General features: G+C 42.9%; 1 protein-coding gene across 1 annotated transcript in view; it reads right to left on the bottom strand.

The window, feature by feature from the left end:
- The window catches only part of LOC310767050 (cadherin-6), a 155621-nt gene that overhangs the window by 44072 nt on the left and 88775 nt on the right, over positions 1–22774 (bottom strand). The gene's annotated exons all lie outside the window — the stretch shown is intronic.

Genomic DNA, 22774 nt, shown 5'->3' with positions numbered 1-22774 from the left:
GACATAAACGGCAGGATTCATTTAATGAGCCCTGCTGGCAGAAGACCAGTGCAAGGACTTCCACTTGCACAATGGAATCAGGAGTGATGGTCAGGAGAATTCCCAGAACAGCACAAAAGGGGAGGGGAGGGAGGTCAAAAGCTGGTAGTTGAATCCTTGCATACAGGCTTTCAAAAATGCAAATAACAGTGAGGGGTGGGTGTCGGTGTCTTTGTGTGTGAGTGATAACCAGGATCACTGAAGGCATGAAGAAGTAACCCTTTCCTCCCTTGCTGTTGTCCTGAGGAAAAATCCCTCCTCTGAAGCTGATATTTGCAATCAGTGCCAGAGGAAAGATTTCCTCCTAATACAAGCATTAGCTAAAAAAAAAAAAGTCTTCTTAGGCCCTTCTTAGGGAAGAAAGGGTTAAATTCCTCCTCCATGCCTATACCAATATAGTTATTTATCAGATCCCCCAGGTTTGCATTTTCAAAAACCACACTTCTGAAATATAAAAAGGCACTTACTTATATTATTAAAATCATTTTCTTTTCTTTTCTGTTTAATGGTCTTTTCCCCAAATGCATATGTTTCTCATGGGGGACACTGTACAGAACACAACGTTTGCATCTCTCTTGTGTTTGCATAACACCATTCTGTGCTATATGATGCAGTAAATTTCAATAAAAAGTGAGAGTCTCAAAGATCATGCACTGTATTGTTTTTTTTGTTTTGTTTTGTTTGTAATCATGCAAAGCAAGAAGTGTGCTGTATCTGAAAGGACACTTCTCTCCCAACCCCAACCATCTGCCGAGAGAGTTAATGCAAGTTGAGAGGGTGATCCTAACTCACTTAGGATACGGAGAAAGGTTGGAAACCCTCATATGGTTGGTGAGCAAGAGAAGCCCCACCCTCACCAAAGGCTGTGGGAGCAACAGGGTCCTTACTGGGATGTGTGTCTGACATAAGATCCTAAAGTGATGAATATATATATGGAAATTGTAGTAATTGTCAGGAGCTTGTCCTACACTTGAGTAGGACCCTGGCAGAGACACATGCCCAACTGGCATGTTCTCTCCCTCCTGGTCGATCATCGGGAGCTTCAAAAGCTTTCTTCAGCCCGAACATCACAGCGACCGATGCCAACAGACACCGGCACACTTAGGGATCCGCAGTTGTGTAACAGACCTCAGCAACTCAGCATTTTGGCTAATCTACTTTATTTACAGATAAACACACATGGAGCACTGCAACATGGCTCCCTCTCTCTCTAGCATCAGACAGCAAAGAGAAAGAACAAAGGACAATAGTCCCACTTCACGGAACACAGTAACACAAACATCCTGTCTCCGTCACTTCTCACTCTGTGGAGTCAAAACATATACAGTCATGTGATAGACAACAATCCCATGACTGCAATCATGGAGCAGGAATTCTAACAGTAATATGTGTGCATGTGGCTATACACAGTTGATTTTCGTATTGTATTTATCTATTTATTTAGATTTATGTACTGTACTGCTGTCCGCTCTTTGACCGTAATAAAGATTGATTAATTGATATACTGTGCTGCCTTTTTGCACAAGCCACAGGCACTTTATAGCCAAATCAAACAAGAGAAAAACAGAGCATAAAATCCATAAAATAACACAACTTCTAAATATATAACACAGAAACTAGTGGCAGCAGCAACAAACTAAACAGTGTGTCCAGTTGGGGTTAGCCTTGAAACACCTGATTAAAAAAGATCTGATTTAACCAATCACCTAAAATTACACAGAGGTGAGGCCAGATGTACCTCAGTAGGGAGGCAGTTCCACATATGAAGAGCCACAACCGAAAAGGTCCTTCTCTAGGCATCCACACTTCATCCTATGCAGGGACCACCAAGCTGGCTTTCATTCTCTGATCTTAAGACACAGGCAGGCCAGTATGGAAGACTGCAGATATTTGAGTCCCAGGCCATTAAGGGCTTTAGATACCAAAGAAAGCAGCTTCAATTAGGCATGGAGAACAATCAACAACTAGCACAGCTTTTTTAAAAATAGGAGCAATATATTTGCAGCCTGATGACCCTACTAGCACCCTGACTTCTGCATTTTGCACTAGTTTATATTTACAGTCTCTCTTCAAAAGGGCATTACAGTACTCCACAAAGAGGGCATTACCTTAGTCCAACTTGGAGGAGGAGGAGGAGGAGGAGGAGGAGGAGGAGGAGAAGAAGAAGAAGAAGAAGAAGAAGAAGAAGAAGAAGAAGAGGAGGAGTTTGGATTTGATATCCCGCTTTATCACTACCCGAAGGAGTCTCAAAGCGGCTAACATTCTCCTTTCCCTTCCTCTCCCACAACAAACACTCCGTGAGGTGAGTGGGGCTGAGAGACTTCAGAGAAGTGTGACTAGCCCAAGGTCACCCAGCAGCTGCATGTGGAGGAGCAGGGAAGCAAACCCGGTTCCCCAGATTACGAATCTACAGCTCTTAACCACTACACCACACTGGCCACACTGGAGGAGCATGAATAACCATAGCTATTCTAATCCTTTCCCAGAAATGGCTATAGTTGGCATCCCTGACAAAGTCAGGCATAGGTGGTCCTACTCACTGAGGCCACCTGAACCTCAAGTGACAAAGATGGTTCCAGCAGCACCCGAAAACCAGGCACCTGCTCCTGGGAGCTCTGTCAAGAACTGGATGTTCTCCCAATTCCAGGACATGGGGATGGCCTGCCCAGAACACCTCTGTTTTGACTGGATTTAACTTTAATGTATTGCCCTACATCCAGTCAATGACCACCTCTAGACAGTAGAGACATCTCCAGGACCTCTTGGTATCAAAGGAACAGAGCTCAGTTCCATCAGGGTACTAATGACATTTCTCTCCAAATCCCCTGATGGCTGATACCAGAGGCTTCGTGCAGGTGACCAATAGCTTGGGCTACCAGATCAAACCCTGTGGGACTGTGCCGGACAGCTCCCGCAGGGCTAAGCAGAGGTCACCCAATGCAACTCTCTGGCTCCATCCCTGTAGATAGGAGCAGAACTACCGCAAATCAACGCCTCCAAGTCCCAACTCAGTCAGGAAAATACCATGGTCAGTTTGGATTTGATATCCCGCCTTTCACTCCCCTTCAGGAGTCTCAAAGCGGCTAACAATCTCCTTTCCCTTCCTCCCCCACAACAAACACTCTGTGAGGTGAGTGGGGCTGAGAGACTTCAAGAAGTGTGACTGGCCCAAGGTCACCCAGCAGATGCAGGTGGAGGAGCGGAGACGCGAACCCGGTTCCCCAGATTACGAGTCCACCGCTCTTAACCACTACACCACACTGGCTCTCCCTGTTAAAACATTCTCCCTGTCCCTCTCCTGACAATGGAGTGGTCATTAGTCAGGACAGCCAATGCTGTTTCTGCTCCCAAAACTGGACGGAAGCTGGATTTAAATGGACATTCATCTGAGCATGCTTGAAGTGGCCCCACAACCACCTTCTTAAGTGCCTTGGACTAGTGATTGGACAATAGTATCCAATAGTTCTAGTGCTTTTTCTTTTTAAGGGGGGGAGGGTAAACATGAGGCGACAGTACTTATATCTTGATAAAAGTGTTGTGGGTGCCAACACATAATGGCTGCCATGGGCCGTACCATGACAAGAACGACGTTTCTTCCAGGCCCAGGGAAGTCATCTTAAGAAGAGAACGCACCACCTCCTCTTTCAAGGACAGCTGAAGCACTTTCTCCTAAAGTGAGGCATCAACTAATCCCTGGATCCACTTGGCCATTCCCTCTGAATTGAGGGTCAAGGGTCAAGAAGGCGTGTGGTAGGACGCAGCTTCTCCTCACCCTCAAGTTGAAGTAATTAAAAATGATTCAGGTATCTATGTGAACGGCAACTTTGCACACAAAAGGGTGGTTCTTCTGTTATAAATCTCTTTTCCCCCTTAACACATTCCATTTTAAACATCAAGTCCATAATTTAGAGTAAACCCCCAGAAGGATTAAAAACAAAAACAATATGTATGCCTCTTGTCAAGGATGTTTGCTACTTTAGCTTCTGGGGGTCGCCAAAAGGATTTATTTCTCTGCTTGCATTTGTCCTTGAATCTGTGCTGTGTTGTTGCTGCTTCTGTTGTTGTTCAAACAAAGACTATTTTAACCCCCCCTTTTCATTCCAGTACAGGATGCACCTTGACCTATTTGACGTGTTAACATAATAGCATAAAAGAATTTCTGAAACAAAAGATGAAAAGATTGAGGAGGAAAACATGCTCAGTCGTCATTTGAACACTCACTCGGTCTTCTTCAAATAGCTTAGCAGTTTGTTCTGTTCCATTAAAACCAGCAAGAGATGGAGTGGGGGTGGGGGTGGGGTGGGGGTCAGGGAAGGACCTCAACAGCCACAATATTCAATTTTAACCCTTTAAGGCAGGGTTAGAATTTAATTGAAATAAATCCACATCTAACTCAAAGCAACAGCGCTACACTCCACCTTCATTTATTCTTGCCATACCTAACTTGCAGAATTTGGAGGTCTACCTTGTTTTCCCAGAAAGGACAACACAGTCTATTGTTGACTCAGCAGCCTAATATCTACTGTGTTGATATTGCTCATCATCTGGATCCTATGCAGGGCCAGACCAGAGGTAAAGCAGTTTGGGCATTAGCTGAGTGCCCCAGGGCTAAAAAGGGCCTCTCACTGGCAGTGTTCAAAACTCCCATTGTTCCAGGGACATTTTGTGACAGGGAATTTCATGAGCGCAAGTAGCTTCTGAGCTCTGGATGCAGTACTGCAGCTAAGATTTCCAATTAAAACTGCAAAGTGGATGGAAAGGAGGATCTTTTTCTGCCTCCTCACTTCCAGCTACTCTCTGAAGACTGGAAAAGAGACCCTCTTAAGAATATCAGGGGGGTGGGCAGGGGAAGGACTAGACCAGAGGTCGGCAAGGTTTACCTCGCCTGGGCCGGTTCACTCCAGGGGAGATCCCTCTGTGGCACAGATAGCGTGTGTGTGTGAGCGTGTGTGCCTGCAATTTCCGGGATCTGCATCTGCACAGATGCAATTTCCGGCGTCTGAGCAGATGTGATTTCCAGCACCAAGGAAGCAAGTCCCTGCACCACACTGTGCCAGTTTAACGCAGTGCGCAGGGACTCATTGAGCTGGTGGCTTGGTTCGGGGGTGGCTTGTGGGCCGGTTAAACAACCCCTGTGATCCTCTTGTGGCCCATGGGCCTTAGGTTGCCTACCCCTGGACTATACCATGTGAAAAATGAACATAACATTTTAGCTGCAGTTCATTCATTTTCAACTTTGTATTCTTGCTACTGGATAGTGTCTTCGAAGCTACAAACATGAGTCTGAACAAACTGCGGGAGGCAGTGGAAGACAGGAGTGCCTGGCGTGCTCTGGTCCATGGGGTCACGAAGAGTCGGACACAACTAAACGACTAAACAGCAACATTCTTGCTACAAAAAGTGTGCCTAGACATTCCGTTGTTGCACCTATAACCTAGGTTTAAGGCGCCATTTAGCTCCTAGCTTTCATATCTCAGTTTCTAACACTGCTCACTGGTCCAACCTTCCTTACCACCAGACATGGCTGGAGGTGTGTGGACAATGACTGGGACTTAAACAAGTCTCCCCAGCCTGTTTGCTCCACTGGGCTCTGATAAAAGGCCAATAGAGATCCTTCTTTTCATATTGGCTCAGAAAATGCCTGCATTGCAGCTGCAGTTTACTGCTGCAGCCAGAAAAGCCTTTTAAACTAAGTTTTTAAAAAATATATTTAAAACACTGTAAGTTAAAACAGTCTTTCTAGTTGCCATAGCAAACAGTGGCAGTGGCGCTCTGAAGAAGGAGTCCTCTTGGCCCTTCTTGAAGTGTGCAGAGGTGTTGAGAAGCTTCCACTGACTGCAGTGGCAAATAATACATATTTTTAAACAAGTTAAGATTCAGTTCCTTATTATGAGCCTGCACTTTACTATTCTCTCTTATGTATGGGAGGGGAAATATTTCAAGCCTTCATTCAGTGAAGTAAGCATCTTTAGATTATGGATTATTACTGTATTCCCAAATCTGAATATCATGTGAATTGCAACTTGACAGGGGGGAAAGGCAGAAAGTGCTGTGTCTAATGTTTGTTAATAAAAAAAGAGAGAACAAAATGGCGTAGTCTTTACAGTAAATTAATTTGCTTAACTCCCTGAGTTTAATGAGGAGTCCCTTGTGAAATAATACACTTAAGAGGGAAAGCAAGACAGAAGATGAACCACAAATAAAAGCAGGTTAAGTGTTGCAGTAGACACAGTTTTACTAATTTCACTTGAATACCATTGTTAAGTTTAATCATCTGACTCACTTGTAATGATTCTCTGCTTAGATAAAGATTATCTTTCCCTACTTGTTTTCCTTCAGTGTTCTAGGCAACTGTTTGCAAATGCAAGTATTCAATGACAAAATTGTAAATCTAGTTTTAAGCACTGCTAAAGTTGCACGAGTCACACAAAAAAAGAGATTTCGGAGCCTATAGCCCCTGTATCTTTTCCTCCTAACTTATATGAAGGAAAAATATCAGGCTGCGATTTGTAAGCCGCTCTGGACGTTTTATTGAGGAGTGGAATTATACCTTTCACAAATTGATTTTTGTTCTTGTTGCATTTCTGCAGCTCTGTAAATCAAATCAGAAAGCTACAGTAGCTGAGCTGGGAGGGGACCAAGGACAGCTCCATCGTTACAAAAACGTTTGCTCAGATGGTGCATTATGGCAGCAATGGGAATACCTTCACTTCCACTCCCATGCCTCTGTTAGAATTCCTGCTCCATGATTGCAGTCATGGAATTCTTGTCTTTCGCATGACAGTGTATGTTTTGACTCCACAGAGTGGGAAGTGATGGAGACAGGATGTTTGTGTTACTGTGTTCCGTGAAGTGGGACTATTGTCTTTTGTTCATTCTCTTTGCTGTCTGATGCTAGAGAGAGAGAGGGAGCCATGTTGCAGTGCTCCGTGTGTGTTTATATGTAAATAAAGTAGATTAGCCAAAATGCTGCGTTGCTGAGGTCTGTTAAGCAAACTGCGAACACTCTGCGGATCCCTAAGTGTGCCAATGTCTGTTGGCATCGGTCGCTGTGATGTTCGGGCTGAAGAAAGCTTTTGAAGCTCCCAAACGATCGACCAGGAGGGAGAGAACATGCCAGTTGGGCATGTGTCTCTGCCAGGGTCCTACCTGAGTGTAGGACAAGCTCCTGACAGCCTCCACATTTCCTCATAGCTGTAATCTAGGTTGTTGGTACACTGTGCGCTTGGTGAAATGACGGTCTAGCAGGTGGCAGGAATGACAGAACTTGTTTCCTCAAGGGTGCTCTTTCCTCCATGAGGAGACCACTCTTTTGGGGTGCTTCTTGTCACATGGGAAAAACTCTTTCCTTTGATTGGTGGGCCGACAGCTGGCTGCTGCCACTCCCTTCAGAAAGGGCAGCATGTGTACCCATAGAGCATCTTCAACTGGCCATAATTAAAGGCAGAACTAGAAGAGTCAGCCCTTTGCTAGCGGGATACCAGCTGCTACACAAATCTGTGCAGTAGAAATCCTTTGTTTATTGTGCCTTCCCTTCCTATGCTTTGCTTTATCTGCAATTTTATTTTATTTATTAAATCTGTATACCGTCCTTCATCCAAAGATCAAGGGGCATTTCACAACATAAAAATACAGAAGGAGAACACAAAATGCATAGTAAAACAGAAACACATTTAAAAGGCCATAGAATGCTAACCGGCCAAAGGCCAAGTTATAGAGGAAAGTTTTTGTCCAGTGTTTGAGACTTACTCAGCTCAGACTTTCCTTAAATCTTTCTCTCTGATTTGCTTTCTACCTATTTACCTCTTTATAGTCCTCCTCCTGTTATTTCACCTCCATTTTCTCTCCCTTTCCCCTTCTCTTGCTTCTGGTCTTTCTTTTTCTCCTTCCCTTCCTTCCATTTTTTTCTTCACCATCCCAGCTCTAAGCCACTCCACAAAGCTGGTATAGCTGTTTGTGTATGTCATGGATGTTTTTTTTTTATAATAATATTTATTAAAATTTCAAAAAATTACAAACATAAGAAAAAAGTAATAAAACAAAAAATTACAAAAAACTAAAAAATTAAAAACAAATCAATTTTTCCATAGCTTATCTTTCATTTACTTGTTTCCTTGACCTCCTCACACCTCCCTTTTTTTGTATTCTAGTTCAATTAGTTAATTCAGCAAATCCTTTCCATCTTTGTTTTTATCTTAATCATTTATCTTAATATGTTGTAACTTTACATTCTCACCTGTTGACAACCCATTTTTACATACTCCTTTAAAACATTACTGCTAAAACCACATAACTTCATTCCCGCATCCTTCTAACATTCCTTAATTTTACAATGTTTCTGTAAATAGTCTTTGAATTTCTGTGTATGTCATGGATGTTTGAGAAAAATAGATTGGCAATATTATGATCTTGTCTGTTACAGCTACCAATATCACACTTTTAAGTGCATGCATTCAATGCTGCCAAAATGCTGTTATGTAAATACTGTTGATATTTTGAAGTAAACTTGTTTTTACAAAGCCTGTTACTCATGTTTGCTTTCCTTAAGTTTTTTTTTTGGCCTGTGTTAACACCTGTTAGAAGCCACAGGGAAAGACAGACAGGTTCCCTTCCTCTGTGAGATATTTTCTACTGCCTAGTTAGCAGACAGCCTAGTGGGTATGAAATTCTCCTAAGAAAGGTGGAAACAAGACATTTATTTGTATGTGTCTGAAAAACAGAGAAAGAGAGAGAGAGAAATTGGGTGAAATAAACAGAATAATGCTATGTAGGTATACTTGGAATTACCGTAAGTTCCACTGAATTCAGTGGGAATTACTCACAAGACAATATGCACAGGGTTGAGGTCTTAGAAAGGAAGAAAAAATGAATAGATGGAGGCAGGTTTAGCAGTCAGAATGGGGCAACGATACTTTTCAGTGTTGGCTCTGAGAGGGAAGGAATATGTGGGTTTCATCTCAGACAAATTATTTGGGCTTGCTCAGGCAAAACGTCTTGAGCCAGCACAGGGAACAATCCTATTGTTGTGTGTGATCAGGACAAGATGCAGCTCAAACAATAACTCTTCCATACACCACCATAACAATCCATTCCCCCTCCATGCCAACCTTACATTTGAAACTCTCTCCAGTCTAAAAAGATCCCCAGGTGAGACACATCTTTGGCATCCCGCTTTGCTTGCTAAGAATGACACAAGTACACGCACACAAGGACACAATAAAACATTCTTGAAAGGGAGAGGGAAATGGAGTTCTAAGGAGGTTTCGCAAAGGTCCAGGAAAATCTAGGAGGTTAGCAACAAATGAATCCACGTACAGAATACCTGAAACATTTTACTTCAAAAAGTCCCTTTTCCCTTTTGTTCAGTGACAACAAAACCAGCAAACTGAACATTGTGTTAGTGTGAGTTTGATAATTGCTAATCTCATTTTGCTGGTTTATTTTTATGGTTTAAAACTGACAGCGTATCAGAGACACAATAGTAATTAAAGGAAGTTAATAGAGTACTGGCAATGAGCCATAATATATATTAGCAATTATTTTGTGTGTTTTTCGAAAAAAAATAATGAGTAACATAATTTAGTGTACTTAAAATGCACCTACTTTGTTCATTCCTTTTTTATTTAAAAAAAACCCCTCTTATATACGAACCGTTGTAATTATACATTATTTCAATTCTCTGCATGATGCAGGAAATACAGAACTAGAAAGCACCCAACAACAGAAGACTTCCAGTGAAGGAGAGCTTATTTTTATGGTAGTCTCACAACCACTCACAGACAATGGGCACTAAAGCAGCAAAGTTTCCCACACAATTGCAAGCTGTGGACATTACCACAATGCTGGCGATGCAGCTCAAGTGACCATGAAACATCTACACTATTCGTTCAGCTCCTGAAGAAATCGTGAGCAGTATCCCAAGATGGATAAGCTCATCCCGGCTATGTCCATGAAATTCTTGCTCTGCTCACTTGAAATCATTCAGCAACCGGAAGCTTTATTACCACCCAAAAGAACCACACCACACCCTTTTTTCTCTATATGGAGCGAGCACTACTGTGCCCTATAAGTTCTGTAGTTTCAGACCTGAGGTGTGATCTTGGATACAGTTAGGTGGTTTAAATCCCGTTGGCTTCCATGGGATTTTAGGAGCCTAACAATGTGCAGGATTACCTTTAACTGCAACTGGCAATTTGCAGTCTAATTTTATTTTATTTACTATATATGCCCAACAATGCTGGCCACCGACTGCAACAATAAAGGTTTGATTTGATGATATATCTTTCCTCCCTTTCTCCCTTCATTTTTCTTTATTTTCCCCTCCTTAAAGCAAAATAGGATTTGATAAACAACTCTTTTCTACTTTCGGTCTAACATTGACAGCACTTAGGTCTAATAGCATCACGGGAGTATATCATATGAACTGAATGATTTATTATTGTATTTTATAAATTAGCTTTCATCTATTGCCATGGTAACACTTTTGTCACAGGATTATACTAGAAGATGTAAAAGACACAGAGTTGTCTATCCTGTGCCTGTATCCTCTTTTTTCTTCTTACCATCTATCAGAAATACACAATGTGATGTTGACACTTCGCATCACCATCTTCCCTCTCCTGCCTCCCATCACTGGGAATTTTGCACCTCTGATTTCATTTACTTTGGTCCAGAATTAAGAATGTTCTTTTTTGACATTTCCTCACTAGTTGACTGAGAGCACAGGAGGCTGCATTTTCTTTCTTTTGGTGTATGATACAGATTGCGGGCAGGGAAGTGGGTGGCGCTGTGGGTTAAACCACAGAGCCTAGGACTTGCCGATCAGAAGGTTGGCGGTTCGAATCCCCACGACGGGGTAAGCTCCTGTTGCTCGGTCCCTGCTCCTGCCAACCTAGCAGTTCGAAAGCGCATCAAAGTGCAAGTAGATAAATAGGTACCACTCGGGTGAGAAGGTAAACAGCATTTCTGTGCGCTGCTCTAGTTCGCCAGAAGTGGCTTAGTCATGCTGGCCACATGACCCGGAAGCTGTATGCTGGCTCCCTCGGCCAATAAAGCGAGATGAGTGCGCAACCCCAGAGTCGGCCACGACTGGACCTAATGGTCAGGGGTCCCTTTACCTTTACCTTACAGATTGTGGGGGCAAACATGTTTTATCAGCTTCTGCACCCATCTAGGAGTTACTGGGCAGACCATTGGAAACTTTCCAAAAAAAATCAGCAGCTATGTGCCCAAATTGTTATATGGGACCCTGGTGAAACCTGTAATATTTGCTGCAGCAAACTTGTTCTTGTAATGCAACTTCTTGCAGAAGAGTGGAACAAACAAATGTTACCTAACACTATGCATTACAACAAATAAATTCAAAATGGTTGTTGTGCCTACTTCATGTACTCACTGACAGCACATTTTGGTTTCTTCTGTCATTGCAGAACCTATATACAACCCATTCGCCATGGGCAGATATCAAACTGGGCCCTCAAATAGATGTCCAAACAAGCCCTCAAAGGTCTTGTGAGCGAGTCCAACATATTGGATCCAGCAATGGCCAATGTTCCTGAAATTTGAGCTTGCAGTCAATGAGGGCCACCACAAGCTGGTCACCACCAAATTCTGTTCATGGTGACCAAGAATGGCCAAAGTCACCTCTCCTGAAAATCTGAATAGTGACAACTTCTAGGTGTGAACTTTGTAACAGGGTAGCAAGGGGAAGCAAGGGTAATGCTAGCAAAGTTCAGTCAATAGAAAGTCGGGAGTTATGGTTGAAATTGGGCACGTGAGGCAAAGGGGGAAACAGGATGTTGTTAAGGCTTTAAAATGAATGCAATATGTTATGTACAGTCCAATCTGGAGAAGGAAAATCTAGTGTCATTCAGCTATCCATGGGTGACTGCAGTCTGGAAAATTATAAGGGGAGGCGCTAACTCAGGTGTCTGCAAGCATCTTGAAATTGTCATGAACCTATACAGTGTCTGTTACGTTTCATAACTTATTTGTGCTTAGGAGATTCGGTGCAGCTGTTTTCTTGTTTCTGCGGTGAACAGATTTGTGATTCACCACTAACAAGATACAGAACATAAGGCAAACTGCTTGAAATACGGAATAGAAGGTGGGCGAGTAGCTGTCAGGTTAAAATACTGGTTTACACAAGGCAGATGCTGGCATCGTTTGCACTGTTACTTTTTCCAAGTAATAAGCTCATTTTGAATCAGAGATTTATAGAGCAACATACAGCCTATTGCTTAGCTAGGAAGCAATTCAACCAGGTATATCATGTTCAGCTCTACACAACAATAATAAGAAAATCTCACAAACTAAAACAAACAAACAGACAGACAGAATTCCACTGCCAATCTATATCTAGTTTTTCTTACAAATTAATATAGCATTTTTAAATGTTTCTCAAAGGGGCTGTGTAGATACCAGCAATGCTTTCCTTCCATTAATCTCCCTAGCCAGAAATCAATGCTCTTCTTCTAATTTATGAAGCCAAGTTAAAGGGAGGAAGACCAAACACCTCTCTCTATAAGGGTGCTTCCCCACATAGAATGAAACGATTGGGAAGCAATCCACAGACCATCTGCAAAGCTTTATTAAGTAGGCCTTACTAATTCACTGGCTGGAAAAGGAAGGCTGCTAGAGGAGGGAAATAAGTCATCTCTAGACATATTGCATAGCAAACCAGGCGCCTACATAGTCAAGATGTAATGATTAAGAGGATAAGGTATGGGCTTTCAGTCCAGGCACAGGTTTCGCTCCTACCCATTGCACATATAATTGCACAAATAAGTCTACTGTAGAGTACAGATTTCAGTCTAGTTTGTATGTGGGCTGTGAGTACAGAATCAGTTGAATAGCACTTAGTCTAGCCTAAGACTTAACCAAGACCTTCCAACTAACATCATCATCATCATCATCATCATCATCATAGGACCATTTTAAAACTATTTTTAAAGTAAGTAGTTCACTTATTTTTAAAACCTGTGTACCCATTTAGATTATTTTTAAGGAATGTCACTGTGATGTCAAGAGAAAGAACTTGACACAAAAGTGAAACGCTTGCTTTCAGGGGTTCTTGATACAATTATCCCCTAGTCAGGCTACATTTCAGCCAGCTTCCTGGATGTACACAATCACTGATTAGATAACCTTATAAATAATTATGGCATTGATCACAGTGGGGCATTTTTCTGAGTAAACGAGAATAGGATTGTGCTGTCAAGCTGCAACCCTAAATACACTCATAAGAAATATATTTTAAAAAATTAAAAAAAATTGTCCAGTAGCACCTTAGAGACCAACTAAGTTTGTTCTTGGTATAAGCTTTCGTGTGCATGCACACTTTTTCAGATACACTGAAACAGAAGTCACCAGACCCTTGTATGTAGTGGAAAGGTGGGGTGGGGTTTTTCTTAGAAGGGTAGTAGGAGAGTTGAAAGAGAAGTTGCTGAATTACAATATATTACTAAACTGAAAACTATGGAGAGACATGGTCTTAACAGAGATATTGGATTCCTGACTCATTACATATGCTAATCATCTGCATACTATCCCTTGCATTTTCGTGTAGGACTAATTTCAGTCGTTAACAGTCATCAACAGGTTTACCATACCCATTGAGTCAATCACCCATCTCCTACTACCCTCCTGAGAGAAACCCCACCCCACCTATATACAAGGGTCTGGTGACTTCTGTTTCAGTGTATCTGAAGAAGTGTGCATGCACACAAAAGCTTATACCAAGGAACAAACTTAGTTGGTCTCTAAGGTGCCACTGGAAGGATTTTTAAAAATATATTTCGACTGTGTCAGACCAACACAGCTACCTACCAGAATCTACACTTATTAGAGAGTGAGTCCCACTAAGCTCAATGGACTTGCTTCCACAAAAAACATGCATAAGATGACATGGGCCAATGCACTAGCTATGCATGCCACAGGCACAAACCCTTTCCCTTTTGAAAAGGAATAACCATTTGACTTGGACTTACAACATCTTCATGGTTATTACGTGGAATAAAAAGCACTGCAAGCGTTCTTAAATACAGTGGTACGTCGGTTTTCGAACGTAATCCATTCTGGAAGACCGTTAGAGTTCCGAAATGTTCGAAAACTGAGACGCAAAGGGGGGGGGAGGGCCTCAAATTTAATAGAGAAAATTGAGAAAAATAACCTATACACTAGGGCGGTTCATAGAAAACTTTTTTTTTAATGCCTGCTCCAAAGGTCTTATCTTACTACACTAGGGATTATATAGCTTTATCAGAAATTTCATGCATATCAGTTAATATCTTGACCCTGCTCCACTGAACTGAAATTTCAGCCTTCACGTCATAGGAAAATGGCCAAGTAAACAGCTATTTTTGTGGAGGAGGGTCAAGATATTAACTGATATACATGAAATTTCAGATATAGCTAAATGATCCCTAATGTAGTAAGATAAAACCTTTAGAGCAGGCATTTTTTTAAAAAAGTTTTTTATGAACCACCCTAATATATACTCGGCAGAAGCCATTCAACTTCCAAAGTGCATTTGAAAATGGAAGCATTCACTTCTGGGTCTACGGCGTTCGAAAACTGAAACGTTCATCAATGGAGACATTCAAAAACTGAGGTACCACTTTACAGCTTTGTTTTTGCAATTCAGTCTTGAATATATCCAACAATAAGGCAATACACCTCCCTTGCCCTCCATCCCTTTATATCTGCTCCTCAAAAACCTCGAAAGGAACCCCACTTGCTTCATAATTTCCCTGGAAAGTAAGCCCATTGTAAGGGGGAAAGGTTGGAAATGAAATATCCCATGCTGCCCTGTGCGGAAGGCGCAAACGTGCTAAAAAGTCTATAGAACATTCCAGCTGCAGCTGTGAGAAAAGTTGGAATTGCAAGCTAGGCAACTCTCATTTCTGAGAAAAGATGGCAAGCTGGGATTAATACGAAAATGATTCTGATGGACGCTGTTGTGCGAAAATAAATTCCACACGGTCACCTCCCATGTTGTCTTCTTGCATAGAAACGGGCTAAGAAATATATAGCCACAAGTTCTCTCTTCCACTCGCTGGATTCCCCATAGAACAAATGTGGATCGCTACCATTTGAAATTCACACACCAATTTCCAAGGCAATACTTTACTGCCCTGGTTGAATTTGCTAACGCAATAACAACAAAAAATAACCCTCAAATGCTGGGCATTATGAATGTTCTGCATTCTACATATATCTGAGAAAGTGGGGAGGAGGGAGAGGAGAGTTTACAAATTATTTTATTACCCGGCATATACACTTCAGTGATCAGGAATAAAAATCCAAACCTCTGCAGACTTGAAAAGCCATAAAAAGCACAAAAGTCATTTTCTTCTAGGAAACAGAAAAATGTTCCCATTATTGAAAAATTAGCATCACAACAGAACAATCTTACAGTGTGTGCAAGCAAGATTAAGGACTAGAGGGGCGGGGAGGGGCACACATTATTATTATTATTTTGCTTATATCCTGCTCCATCTCAAATTATCACTGATTATTTGTCCATTTACAACCAACTCACAGAGAGTTCAAAGATATTTTGGCTTTCCTGTTTGACAGAGTATAAAATAAAAGTAATTGAATAATGCTACTGCTAACGTCTACGAGCTGCATTCATGGGGTCTGTTTTTCTATTACTTGCTGACCTGCAAACTGCTGGTTTTGCGATTCATAGTTTATATTAGTTTATGATTAATAAGAATGTTCAAGTGTAATATTTCAGCAATGTCCCTCTACAGTTCAGTTTGTTCTTACACGTAACAGGTTATTGAGATATAATTAATCCCAGGAATATATTTTTAAAACTTGGGATCCAGTTTCTTATACAGTGGTACCTCGGGTTACATACGCTTCAGGTTACATATGCTTCAGGTTACAGACTTCGCTAACCCAGAAATAGTACCTCGGGTTAAGAACTTTGCTTCAGGATGAGAACATAAATTATGCAGCAGCAGCAGCTGGAGTCCCCATTAGCTAAAGTGGTGCTTCAGGTTAAGAACAGTTTCAGGTTAAGAACGGACCTCCGGAACGAATTAAGTACTTGACCTGAGGTACCACTGTAAATGTTTGAGCAACCATCTCCCCACTTCAGAGAGTTTCTTCGATAAAGGGATAAGATCAATAACACAAAAGGTAAATCAGATACTAGGTTTTTCTGCATGGAGAAGGCCCTCTATTTAGGGTGAAGTTTGGGGTGAACTTTTTTTGGAGGGAGATGCAATATCTCAAAAACATCAACAAGCTACTCTTACTGCAGTGCACTCACACGCTATAATTCTGTCCTTTACTCCTTTGTCTTTTTCCTCAAAATGTCCTTTTGTTTCTGAAATGTCTGTCTTTTAACTACATGCCTGGAAACCTTTTTTAACTAGCACGTGTTTTTGGCACAAGCCAAGGGGAATCCATTTTGTGGCGGGGTGATTCAAGAGAACACTAAGCAGCTGGGGGTACAATTGAGACAAACTTCCATGTGGCTCCCACACACGCGTTGAACTTTTGTTCAACTGCTAAGCACTCAGTTCAAGCCTAACCATCAAGAGAAATCCAAGAATGAATTTTCAATCGAGAATTCATTAATTCAGATTAACTTTAATTCAAAGGGACGGAATTTGAATTAAATATGGATTGAAGGTCTTTGGCATTTTAAAAAATCCCAGATTACATGAATGTACATCTCTAAGGTGTCTTCATGCACACCAGCCTGCTCATTTGTGTGCAAAGTATATAAGCGGTGCATACAAATATGTGTAGATGAGGAAGAATGAACTATGTTTGCTATAGAGCCAGACCTGGGTGGAATCTAGACACATATAAAAAAAAATGTTGTGAAAAGCAAAACAAGAGACATAAGGGTCGTAAGTTCAATATCTTCTGTCAACGCCGGAAGAAGTCTTCAGAAGGGTCATATTGAGTAATGGTACCGGAGGCTTTGTTAGAGCCGTCCAGAGCTATCTGTTTGTTTTTGCAATAAATCCTCCTTTTTAATTACCTACGTCCTACGCTTACTGTGTTATCAACTTGGGAACCTGGACAAGCCCCCACAAACCCTCATTTAATTTTTCACTGATATTTCCCCAGCCCTTCTCCCGTTTTCATGGCGATTTCTTTTTTCACCCCCTCCCCACAAATAGCTGAGTGGGGGGTGAGGTGGAATGGCTGAAAAGAACAGCACAGCACTCTCTTGATAGCCGAAGGAGCACTGATCTATGGAGAGTGGATCCAGACATAAAAAGAGACTACTCGTGTTCTCTACGCTACAGCAGATTGACCCCAGTGAGCATTTGAAGTCTCGAGCGGGGAGAGCACTCTTAAGGAAGGACTATAAATAAAAAGCAACCTTTGGTCTAAAATCCACAAGTGTCTTCACTAGGATGTGGTTGAATAAAACATCATGTCCTTTCAGCAGCAGGTAACAGACTCTTACCGCTCCCTGATGGATGCACTTGAAAGCAAACTCTCATCTTTTTCTTATTGACAAAGGTGACCCAGAGGAAGGCTGAACGCTTGATGTGGGCAATCATGTCGACGTATATGTTACTCTCATATATGGAGGAGAAAGGAGGAGGAGGTGAGTGGAGAAGAACAGAGGGAGACGACGTAGTCTCAAGTCCCAGGCAACTGAGAAGAACTACGGTACTTTTCAAGTCCAAATCTGAATTCTTGGTGTTATGCTCGTTGTGTTCAGAAACTCATGGTGATGCGAGGGGGTTTCATGCCTGACACCACCACCCCACCCCACCATAAATGCCCAAACACATCACTTTTTGCTGTTGTTGCTCGGGCTGCATTTTATGAATGCAGTTTTTACATAATGAGCAGCTCCAGCCTGCCATACAAAAATGTGTCAGGGACAAGAGGTGAAATGTGCTCTGCGCAAGATGAGATGGAAGAATGTTGGACTAACCTTTCAGGGAGAAAGGTTTTATGTGATGCGTCTCCTTCTGCTGGGCTGGTTTACTACAAGCAGAAATCTGTTTACATGGCAGGGAGCACTGAAAAATAGAGGACCTCTTGCATTCTGGTGTGCTACGATCAGGAATTCTACCACTATATTCTAAATAACAACAGCAATAACAACAACAACAATTTATTATTTATACCCCGCCCATCTGGCTGAGTTTTCCCAGCCACTTTGGGCGGCTCCCAATCGAGTGTTAAAAAACATACAGCATTAAATATTTAAAACTGCCCTAAACAGGGCTGCCTTCAGATGTCTTTTAAAAATAGGATAGCTGCTTATTTCCTTCACATCTGATGGGAGTGTGTTCCACAGGGTGGGCGCCACTACTGAGAAGGCCCTCTGTCTGATTCCCTGTAACCTCACTTCTCACAATGAGGGAACCGCCAGAAGGCCCTTGACGCTGGATCTCAGTGTCCGGGCTGAACAATGGGGGTGGAGATGCACCTTCAGGTATACAGGACTGAGGCTGTTTAGGGCTTTAAAAGTCAGCACCAACACTTTGAATTGTGCTCGGAAATGTACTGGGAGCCAATGCAGATCTCTTAGGACTGGTGTTATGTGGTCCCGGTGGCCACTCCCAGTCACCAGTCTAACTGCCGCATTCTGGATTAATTGCAGTTTCCAGGTCACCTTCAAAGGTAGCCACACGTAGAGCGCATTGCAGTAGTCCAAGTGGGAGATAACCAGAGCACACACCACTCTGGCGAGACAGACCGTGGGCAGGTAGGGTCTCAGCCTGCATACCAGATGAAGCTGGTAGACAGCCGTCCTGGACACAGAATTAACCTGCACCTCCATAGACAGCTGTGAGTCAAAAATAACTCCCAGGCTGCGCACCTGCTCCTTCAGGGGCACAGCAACCCCATTCAGGACCAGAGAGTCCCCCACCCCCGCCCACCCCGTCCTCCAAAAACAGTACTTCTGTTTTGTCAGGATTCAACCTCAATCTGTTAACCACCATCCATCCTCCAACTGCCTCCAGGCACTCACACAGGACTTTCACCGCCTTTACTGGTTCTGATTTAAAAGAGAGGTAGAGCTGGGTGTCATCCGCATACTGATGAACACCCAGCCCAAACCCTCTGATGATCTCTCCCAGCAGCTTCATATAGATATTAAAAAGCATGGGGGAGAGGACAGAACCCTGAGGCACCCCACAAATGAGAGCCCAGGGGTCTGAACACTCATCTGCCAACACCACTTTCTGGACATGGCTCAGGAGAAAGGAGCGAAACCACTGTATAGCAGTGCCCCCAGCTCCCAGCCCCTCTAGACGGTCCAGAATTATATTATGATCAATGGTGTCAAAGACCGTTGAGAGATCCAGCAGAACTAGGAAACAGCTCTCATCTTTGTCCCTAGACCGCTGGAGATCATCAACCAGTGTGACCAAGGCAGTTTCAGTCCCATGGTGAGGCCTGAATCCTGATTGGAAGGGATCCAAATGGTCCACATCCTCTGGGTGTGCTTGGAGTTGTTCAGCAACCACCAGCTCAATCACCTTGCCCAAGAATGGTAGATTTGAGACTGGGCGATAGTTGGCCATATCAAAGGGTGCATATGAAACACATGCATAGACTATAGTAACAGAGAGACCACTGAACATCTGTAAACTGGGGCCCAGAGAATAACTTTGGGGGATTTTAAAAGCCCACCTTGTACAGAGGAGAGCAAGTGGTTGAACCATGAACTGCTCTATGTCTTTGAAGGTCCACAGAAGAGTATGAACAGCTCTGTAAGAAGTCTATGGCGAAAACAACATTCATCCCCATCTGCAACATATTGAGGTTCCATTGAACTAGCTAGAAGTATCTTTTAAGTCATATAGGAATATGCATAGGGCCATTCTTTAATTTTATTTAAAGCATTTCAACCATGTTGTTGTTTAGTCGTTTAGTCGTGTCCGACTCTTCGTGACCCCATGGACCAGAGCACGCCAGGCACTCCTGTCTTCCACTGCCTCCTGCAGTTTGGTCAAACTCATGCTGGTAGCTTCAAGAACACTGTCAAACCATCTCATCCTCTGTCGTCCCCCTCTCCTTGTGCCCTCCATTTTTCCCAACATCAGGGTCTTTTGTAGGGAGTCTTCTCTTCTCATGAGGTGGCCAAAGTATTGGAACCTCAGCTTCAGGATCTGTCCTTCCAGTGAGCACTCAGGGCTGATTTCCTTAAGAATGGAGAGGTTTGGTCTTCTTGCAGTCCATGGGACTCTCAAGAGTCTCCTCCAGCACCATAATTCAAAAGCAACCATACACTTCAGAAATAAGCATACAAACTAAAACAGGGATGTTGCTGGATGACAACACACATCAGCTCCAGCCAGCATGGCACACAGTCAGGGGTGATGCAAATTCTAATCCAAAAACATCTGGAGGACCAGAAGTTCACTATCCTTATCTAACACAAGGAGAGAAGAGACATTGGAAGGAAGAAAGTTAAAAAGCAACCTCAGGCAAATGTTCTTACCTGTTCCCCTCCATTTCTCCCTGTTTATCAGGGACACTGCAAATTTTCTGATACTCGTCCCTGACGAATAACTGCCCCTATTTGTGTGTCCCCTTATTACCTTTCTTATCCTCTAACCCAGATCCCTAGAAATTAAAACTCACCGTGCATGTGGTGCTAGCGGTGGAAGAGGGGGATGGAGGAGGATTTATGCTAGCACACAAATGCACATGCATGAGCAAAAAAATGCCCCAATTATTTAATATCTCCCATCCCTTATTCAGACAGCAACTGGTGCTGAATGTGTTTTGAATCCCAGCTGTTCTGTGATACACACAGCCAGATCCATTATGAGATTAAGCATTCTATTAAATGTTCTTTTTCTTTTTTCTAATAAAAAAAGGGAAGCGTTGTGATCAGTTTGCTGACACTTCATACTTCAGAAGCCAGTACAGCAGGGCAGACAATTGCAGAGGAAATGAATATAGTTTACAGGAAGCAGAGAAGTGCCTTCGGCAATGCATGAAGGGGGACCGGGCTCAGGCAGACAACAGGAATAAAACAATCACACAATAGTATTACCAGTTTCATCTGTGAAAAGTTTGAACTCGTGTAGCTGTTGCAAGCATGTAGCCAGATCAGAGCTCATTGCTGACTTCTCTAGGGTTTCATTTTCTTTATCTGGTTCTTGGGGGATGACTTCCTCTATATTTGCTTGGTTTGTTCCTGCACTACTATGTAAGTTTCTTAATATGGATCGATAATAAATACTGCATGACTTATATATTTTCTTTGGCTGCTTTTAAAGGGCAGAACAATGCTCAAAATGTGAATAATTCAGGGTGAATAGAATCTAACATACATTTGATGTTGATAAATGTGGGTTATTAACATACTGTGTCTGGAGCTTAATAGAAACTATGTATTATATTTGGTGCGTTTCATTACATCTGCTGAATTTGAGGTGCCTTGTTGCAAAAATGGGGTCTGCTGCTTTTTTCTTTTCTTTTGCAAAAAATAAATAAATGTTTACCTTGGAATGCTCTCATTCCTGACTATACTTGCCAGGGACTTTAGATGAAGTCCCGAGATAAGATGATGGAGAGAGATTGTTGTAACAAGATGCTTGTAACTGGATGATAGTTGGTTTAATGAACCCTCCTAGGTTGCCTTGGGGGACCCAAAGAAATGGATCAATAATAAGGAGGCATGTAACTAATTTGAAGGGTTGAGTTTGATGCATCTTACAACTTCTCGTTTCTATATCCCTCATCTCCACATTTGATTTCGGCAGTACAACTGGATGAGCATGAAAAGTTCAGGTTGCCTTTTCAGCTTCCACCAGCCCCCTCCCCTCTCTTCATAGCCACTAACACATCAGCCGCCTGTCATTTCAAAAGTTACCTCTGCATTGTTATGATGGATTGACAGTGCAGTGAGCTTCCATCAATGTCAGTGATCTGAGGAGGGAAGAAAAGGATACAGGAAGTCTAGTGAGTGCATACGTTCGAGGATGGAAGAAAGGGTGGTCAGGAAAGGCAAGTGACAGAGTGTAGAATATTAATGATAGAAATAAAAAGAAACAGAATGCCATGTCTTCTCCCTCCTTGCCACCCGGGAAAGAAGGCTAAGAGACTCAGTGTGCCAAAGCGAAAAGGAATACAGTCTGTGAAACAGAAAGGAGTTGTGTGTGTTCATGGGTAGGGGAAGGGAGGAAAGGGACCCTGGAGAGAGGAACAACCTTGCTAATCCTTGCTCTCCTGTTCTTAACTTTTGCTGACAAATGCGCTGCTGAAACAAAATTTCCATCGTGCAGTTGTGCTCCGCTTCCATGGTGGCCTCTCAGTAGTGTCCAGGGGCAACTGACACATTTTGTGTAGCTCTGGGGTTTTTCTCCCCAGATGTGAACGACAGCCTTTCATTCATATAGAAGAAAAGAAAGGGTGTGCTTAGGTACAATATTGGGGTTCATGCAGCGGCGGAGGAAGCTGCTCGGGCTCCTGGAGTGTTGTGCCCAGGGACGGGGTGAGCTGCCCATATAGGCGGGGCGAGGAGAGCTACCTACAGGGGTGTGGCACACCGCGGGGTCTCCGGAGTCTGCCTGCCTCCTCCCACTCAGCCGCCCTACAGCTGGGGGGGGGGAGAGGCAGCGGGCGGACCATTTGGGCAGGATAGACGCGTGGTTTGGGTGCGCTGCAAGCCCTGTGGTGAGTGCCGCCCATCATTTTGTCACCCCCCTCACTGGTGACACCTGGGGCGGCCCGCACCCACTGCACCCCCTTCCTCCGCCCCTGGGTTCATGTATACAAC

This window comes from Podarcis filfolensis, assembly GCF_964270895.1.
Source record: "Podarcis filfolensis genome assembly, chromosome: 7".
Classification (NCBI taxonomy): domain Eukaryota; kingdom Metazoa; phylum Chordata; class Lepidosauria; order Squamata; family Lacertidae; genus Podarcis; species Podarcis filfolensis.
Note: the sequence above shows the minus strand (reverse complement) of the source record. Positions and strands in the feature narration are given on the sequence as shown.